The sequence below is a fragment of the Lactuca sativa genome, chromosome 9, assembly GCF_002870075.4.
Source record: "Lactuca sativa cultivar Salinas chromosome 9, Lsat_Salinas_v11, whole genome shotgun sequence".
Classification (NCBI taxonomy): Eukaryota; Viridiplantae; Streptophyta; class Magnoliopsida; order Asterales; family Asteraceae; genus Lactuca; species Lactuca sativa.
In genome coordinates, this window is record NC_056631.2 from 57,982,189 (window position 1) to 57,990,271 (window position 8,083).

Sequence of the window (8,083 nt, forward strand, 5' to 3'; positions counted from 1 at the left end):
TCTCTCTCTCTCTCTCTCTCTCTCTCTCTCTCTCTCTCAGGCTAATATATGTGTTATAGATAAATTCATGGATTTTCATATCTTATTTATTAGGGTGGTAATTTTGTTATGTTCGGATCGACAGATTTGCAGTTCACAAAGCTTAACCTAGACATAACTAATATAATTAAATAATTGTGTTATATTGTTCAATCCTAATTAACCCACATTTACCAAACTTGTACATGACTAGCATGACTAATCCGTTTAATTATAAAAGTTCATTGGTCAAAATTGGGTTCATGGGCAGAATCAAGTTTGTGGGTTAGAATCGGGTAGGGTTCACAGGTCATACTAGTTTAATTTGAAAAAATTCCATAAAAATAAACTCATAAATACATCTAAATTCTTGAAAAATAAATAGAGAAACAGGTCTAAAATAACACATCAAAATAAAAAGTTAAAACTTACATAATTAATTAGAAAGAGACAATGCTACATGAGACACTACAAGAAACTCGAGCATTAACGGCAACATGAGTCGCCACTAAAAGTCAGGTATGTCATCGATAAAGGCTTTTGCGACGACGTGTCGTGGTCAAAAAGTCGTCATTGTTGCCTCGCTGCAAATGTTCCATATGTCACTGCTATTGCTCCCTAATGCGGCAAATACATTGTCGCCGCTAATGTCCGTAGTCGACCTACAAGCCTTGTCGCCTGTAACATCCCAATACCAGGTATACCTTATAAGCCCTTGTTCTTTTGGTAAATTGTCAAGTTTAGCTCTTATTGAGAAAAATGTGGTAAATGAGTATGCAGAGCGTACGCGAGTGTACGCTCAGCGTACTCATATGTGTGTTTTTGACGCGGAGGGCACCTAGTATGATGGGCATCCTAAGCCCAGAGTGAAAACCCTAATTTTGGATGTGTCCGTATAAAGGATATGATGGCCTCATTCCTGGCCACCATCCTCAGACAAACAACCCTCTCAAGCCCTAAATACTCATCCATTGAACTTGGGTGCCAATTTGTGAGCTTTTGAGTGATCTTGTGTTTTTTTAGAGTGAAGAAGGAGCCTTGAAGAAGAAGGAGTGAGATTCCAGGCTTTGGATCTGAGCTTACCTGAGTTTGGAGCTTCATTTTGAGGTATAAAGCTCAAAGCTTTCTCACTCTTTTGTTTTATGCATCATGTAATATCATTTTAGGGTTTTGGTCCCAAATTTGGATGCTTTATGAGGTATTGAGCTCTAAAGACTAGGATCAACTCATTTTGAGTGTCTTAATTGATATAATGTCATAAAAATCAAGACTTAGACGTGTAAATCAACCCATGCATGAGATATGAGCATTTTGAGATAAGAAAATGGAAATTTTGGGTGTTTGTGACTTTATCAGCCATGCCAACGCTTAAAGCCACAAACTTTATGGAGTAAGAGCCTTTAAGGAGTCCAGATCTGTGATATGAGCCAAGGTCTTAACAAATTAAGACCAAACAAGTAAGAAGAGCAAAACGGGGACTTACGCTAAGCGTAATCCCAGTACGCGCAACGTAGGGTCGGGAATCCCTTATGCATGCATAGCGTTGGAGTATGCCCAACGTAGAGGTCTGGTACGCGTGGCGTACGCGCTGCCGTTGACTTTTAGGGTTTGGTCAATTTGTGGACTATTATGGCCATAGAGGGGTAAAATGGTCTTTTACCCTTGTGAGAGCTTGTAGAAGGGTTACTCTAGCTTCTTTGAGAGTTGTTATTAATTAGGGATAGTTACTGTATGTGTTAGGCGGAGGCTAGACCGGTGATTTGATTTCGAGGTTATCCGATTTCTTACGAGGTGAGTCTTCTCACTATACTCACCATGAGTGGTATCTTTGTGTGACCGAGGTATCTTATGTGCTTACTTGTGTATTGTGATATTATGCGTTATGTCTTTGTGATTTATCTTGAGTATTATTATGATGAGCTTATTGAGTTAGGACTGGAGGGTCCACCCAAGTTGTAGGACCAGAGGATCTCTACTGAGACACATTGACCGGAGGGTCGTACTGAGTTAGCCTCGAGTGGCTAATGTGATGTGTGTGGTATTTTAGGGAACTCACTAACCTTCATGCTTACCGTGTGATGTGTTATCTGTTTCAGGTACCTCTCAGGATCACTGGAAGGCACCGACTTAATTGTACACACACCCGAGTTGGAGATATGTTTTTGGAGGATTCTGGATTTGTGTTATAAACAATTTTGGGACATGTGTTTTGTTAACTTGATGTTTGTGGGATTTTGTGATTTTGGAAATGAGATAATTGTGTTTTTAAATGAAAATTTTTGTTTGAAAATTTATATCGTTGCAAGTTGGTATCAGAGCCTTGGTTTGAGGGATTCAGATGCACCTTCGGGTGTGTCTGAACTCAAACTGAAGATTTGAGAAAAAAATTCAAAAAGAAATGATTTTTCTAAAATGAGAAAGAGTTTAAGAGAAAAACGAGTTGTAGTAGTGTGTATAATCAGCCAGAGCCCGAATGGTGATTTCCCAAAATACCCTTAGTTTTTGTGTTATGAGATAAATATGAGATATTAGTTATGCATGCTAGAGGATAGGCTAAGTATTTCATATTTTAGGACTAGAGTTTCCTGATTTGTGATGCCTTAGCCTAGGAGTTGCTACTATTTGTTATGTGCTTTGAGTATGAGCCGAGTAAGAGTATTTAGCAGGAATCGCCTAGAGAGAGTTTTGAGTCGAGAGAAAATCTAGGAGAGATACCTAGATGAGCTTGTGAGGGGTTTAATGAGAGAGTAGTTTGTTATTCGTGAGAGATAGAGTACTTGTGAATTGGGATCCTAGGAGGAGGACTTGGGGTGACTACAGGTTGGTGTGGAAGGTAGTATTGGGCCCGTACTACTGAAAGCACCGGATCTGTAGGAAGCCCAAGTAAGAATCTTTAGGGTGCCAAGGAACAAGTAGGGATGAGTGATCGAGTGTGAGTATACTTGAGCGAGTCTCTGATGACTTTTGTGTTGTGTTTCAGAGACATCATGGTGGGTACACCCCACAACCCCGAGAACAGTGGGACTAGTGATGATGAGATTCGCAGGATGTTTCACGAGGAGGTGGCCGCAGCCATTCGAGAAGCGATTCCTGAGATGTTTGGGTCTATTAAGACCATCTTGATCGAGACACTTGATGAGCGATATGTTGTTGTTACTGAGGCGGTTGCTGCTGCTGCCAGGCCATAGGGAGGTGACTCATTGTTGTTTCGAGAGTTCAGCAACATGAAGCCACCAGATTTTGATGGGACTCAGGATCCGGTTGATGCTATGAGGTGGATCTCTGATATTGAGGGATGTTTTTACACTTGTTCATGCCCATAGCATTTAAGGGTTCAGTTGGCGTTGAACCAGCTTCGCTTGGGAGTGAAGGACTGGTGGAAATTTATGACAGCCAGTTTTACTCTTGCAGAATGTACTGTAGTGACATGGGATAGGTTTACGCGGATGTTCCGAGATGAGTATGTTCCCCCAGTGGAGAGGGAACGGTTGGCCCAAGAGTTTCTATCTCTCAAGCAGAAGACAGAGTCAGTGACGGAGGTTACGAGGATGTTTCACGAGAGGGTGTTGTTCTGCCCTGAGCACGTGTCTACTGAGCAGGCACGCATGAGCCGGTATTTAAGCATTCTGAGGAGGGATATTTGAGATTTTGTGGCGAACTCGTCATATCGGACATTTCCCGAGCTTCAGGAAAATGCCAGGAGGAGGGAAATCAAGTTGGAGACTCAGGACAAGGAGGAGATGAAGTCTCAGGGGAGGGACCAGAGGCCGGCGCAGTCGTAGCCAGCAACGAAGCGAGATAAGCCCACTGATTTGATATCAGGAAGCCAGAAGGGCCGCACTTGTGGTAAGTGCGGAAAGAGTCATGAGGGATCTTGTCGGGCAGGGATGTGCTACAAATGTGGAAAGCAGGGGAATATGGCGAAGGATTGCCCCAAGGGATTTGCAGTTTGTTTTCACTACAATCAGACCGACCATCGGAAGGCCGAGTGCCCTCATCTTGTTCAGGGACCATCCCAGGGTTCCACTCCTACTTCTTTGTGTGGTATTGATAGTCGGTCGGTGAAGGCCAAGGTTTCGAGGCTCGTGGGAGAGCTTTCTAGCTGACAGTGGAGGAGGGCCGCGCAGCACCTGATGTCGTGGCTGGTACGTATTTCCTTATTTATTTATTTTGAGATTTATTGTGCTTATTATGTGTTGTATTTAGGTACATTTCTTTTGAGTTCTGTACCTGCTTTGGTGTTATTTGACTCGGGTGCGTTAAGTCGACCTCTGAGGGTTTCCATAGCTGACGAGCATGCAGTTTTTGCTACTGATATATTCCGAGGACGTGTGCTGTAGATTTTTGGTGTCGAGTTCCCGATAGATCTAGTGTCGATCACGATGGGTGATGCATGTGTCATCTCGGGCATGGATTGGTTGAGCCGTTTTGGAGCAGTGATCGACTGCGAGCGTCAGTTAGTGACTATACGAGAACCTAGTAGGGGAGCACTTATAGTATATGGCAAGGGTATCAGATCTGGGTCAACTTTCTGCTATGCTGACAGGTCGAGGCACAGTTTACAGCAAGGTTGTATGGGCTTCTTGGCATATGTGATGGATAAGCGGGTTGTTTCAAAGAGGCCAAGTTCTATCTCCAAGGTTCCGATAGTGTGCGAGTTCCCGGATGTTTTTTCTGAGGAGTTACCAGGTGTGTCTCCTGAGAGGCAGGTGGAGTTTCGAATTCATTTAGTTCTGGGCGCGACGCCTATTTCCAATGCACCTTATCGCCTTGCACCACCAGAGATGCAGGAGTTATCCTCACGGCTCCAGGAGCTGCTGGGAAAGGGTTTTATCAGACCGAGTAGCTCACCGTGGGGAGCGCCGATCCTTTTTGTTAAGAAAAGGATGATTCACAACGGATGTGTATACATTACCGGGAGTTGAACTAGCTGACGGTCAAGAACCGATATCCACTTCCGAGGATCGATGATTTATTCGATCAGTTGCAGGGGCATCTTAGTTTTTCAAGATTGATTTGAGATCTGGATATCATCATATGAGAGTATGCAAGGAGGATATTCAAAAGACGACCTTTAGAGCTCGTTACGACAATTACGAGTTTGTGGTGATGCCTTTCGGGCTCACCAATGCACCGGCAACATTCATGGATCTCATGAACCGGGTGTGTAGGCCTATGTTGGATCGGTCGATGATCGTGTTCATCGATGACATCTTGGTGTATTCGAGGTCCAGAGAGCAGCATGAGGAGCATCTGCGAGAGGTTCTTGGGGTTTTGAGGTCAGAGAGGCTTTATGTCAAATTCTCCAAATGTGATTTCTGGCTACGAGAGGTCCAGTTCTTGGGACACCTCGTTAATCAGAATGGGATATTGGTCGATCTGGCCCAGATTGAGTCAGTTATGTGATGGGAGGTGCCAAGATCCCCATCCGAGATTAGGAGTTTTCTTGAATTGGCTGGCTACTATCGGAGATTTATCAAGGATTTCTCTAAGATTGTGGTTCCTCTCACCAGATTGAACCGGAAGGGCGTTACTTTTGCTTGGGGGGCCTGAGCAGTAGGCATCATTCAAGACTCTTTGCCAGAGGTTGTGTGAAGCTCCGGTGTTAGCCCTTCCGGAGGGAGTGGAGGACTTCGTAGTTTATCGTCATGCCTCTATCTCAGGGATGGGTGTAGTGTTGATGCAGATGGGTCAGGTGATAGCATATGCGTCGAGGCAGCTGAAGCCTCACGAGACGAGGTATCCCACCCATGATTTGGAGTTGGGGGCGGTGGTATTCGCCCTCAATATTTGGTGTCACTATCTTTATTGTGTCCGGTGTACCATATACACGGACCATAAGAGCCTGAAGTACCTGATGGATCAGCCCAACCTGAATATGAGGCAGAGGAGACGGTTGTATGTAGTGAAGGACTACGACTGCAAGATCTTATATCACCCAGGCAAGGATAATGTGGTAGCCAATGCCTTGAGTCGCAGAGCCGATAACGCTCCGATCCGAGATGTGTGTATGAGGATGACGGCGATGACTCCTGTCTTAGATACCATCCAAGAGGCTCAGGTAGAGGCTATGAGACCGGAGAACCGCAAGAGAGAATGTGTGGTTGGTTAGGTTTCGGAGTTTCAGTCAGATAGTCATGGACTTATGACTTTCCGAGGTCGGATTTTGGTGCCATATACAGGTGGAGCTCGGCGTATATTGATGGAGGAGGCACATAAATTGAGATTCTCCATCCACCCAGGGGCCACTAAGATGTATTTGGACCTGAATAGAGATTAGTGGTGGCCCTGTATGAAGAGCGACGTGGCATGGGTTGTAGAGAGGTGCTTGACTTGTCACTTGGTTAAGGCAGAGCACCGGCGTCCACATGGTCCTATACAGCCTTTAGAGATTCCCCAGTGGAAGTGGGAACAGATTTCTATGGACTTTATCACCAAGTTACCGATGACTGTGCGTGGTGTTGACGTGATATGGGTAATTGTAGACCGGATGACGTAGAGTGCTCATTTCCTCGCTATTAGTGAGAGCTCTTATGCAGAGAGACTGATCGAGATTTATGTGAAAGAGGTGGTAGCACGACATGGAGTGCCGACCTCGATAGTGTCAGATTTAGACGTGCGCTTTACTTCCAAGGCCTGGAAGAAATTTCATAAGGACTTGGGTACCCATTTGCATTTCAGTACCACATACCACCCACAGACAGACGGGCAGAGCGATCGGATGATTCAGACGCTTGACAACATGTTGCGTGCATGTGTTATGGACTTCGGAGGAAGTTGGGACACATATTTTCCCTTGGCTAAGTTTTATTACAACAATGACCATCATTCGAGTATTGGTATGCCTCCCTTTGAGCTTTTATACATGAGGAGGTGTCGGACTCCCATTTGTTAGGGAGAGGTTGGGCAGCGAGTGATGGGTGGCACTAAGATAGTGATGAAGACGACCGAACAGATTCAGCAGGTCAGACAGAGGTTACTGACATCCCAGAGTCTCCAAAAGAGTTACACGGATCGACAACAATCCGAGCTACCGTTTCAGGTTGGAGGTTTTGTCCTCCTGAAGGTATCCCCATGGAAAGGGGTGATCCGATTCAGGAAACGAGGCAAGCTGGGGCCCCAATACATTGGTCCTTTTAGAGTGATCTCCAGAGTAGGTAGGGTAGCCTACCGGTTAGAGCTACCAGGAGAATTGAGCCAGATTCATAACACGTTCCACATGTCCCAGTTGAGGAAGTGTGTAGCTGATGAGACGACAGTGGTACCATTAAAGGACATTCAAGTGGATGTGAGTCTGAATTATATTGAGAGACCGATTGTGATTTTGGATTGAAAGGTGAAGGTTCTAAGGAACAAGGAGGTGCCTCTGGTTCAGTTCCAGTGGCAACATCGGAAGGGGTCCGAGTGCACTTGGGAGCCAGAGTTCGAGATGCGCGAGCAGTATCCAGAGTTATTTCGGAGCCTGACTTTGATGGCAAAGTCTGATTCTAATGGGGGAGAATTGTAACATCCCAAGACCAGGTATACCTTACAACCCTTGTTATTTTGGTAAATTGTCAAGTTTAGCCCTTATTGAGAAAAAGGTGGTAAATGAGTACACGGGGCATACACGAGTGTACGCTCATCGTACTCATATGCATGTTTTTGACACGGAGGCCACCTAGTACGTTGGGCGTACTAGTCCCAGAGTGAAAACCCTAATTTGGGGTGTGTCCCTATATAAAGGATATAATGGCCTCATTCCTGGCCACCATCCTTAGAAAAACAACCCTCTCAAACCCTAAATACTCGTCTATTAAGCTTGGGTGCCCATTTGTGAGCTTTTGAGTGATCTTGTGTTTCTTTAGAGTGAACAAGGAGCATTGAAGAAGGAGTGGGATTCCAGGCTTTGGATATGAGCTTACCTGAGTTTGGAGCTTCATTTTGAGGTATAAAGCTCAAATCTTTCCCACTCTTTTGTTTTGTGCATCATGTTTGATCATTTTAGGGTTTTGGTCCAAAGTTGGATGCTTTATGAGGTATTGAGCTCCAGAGACTATGATCAGCTCCTTTTGAGTGTCTATAG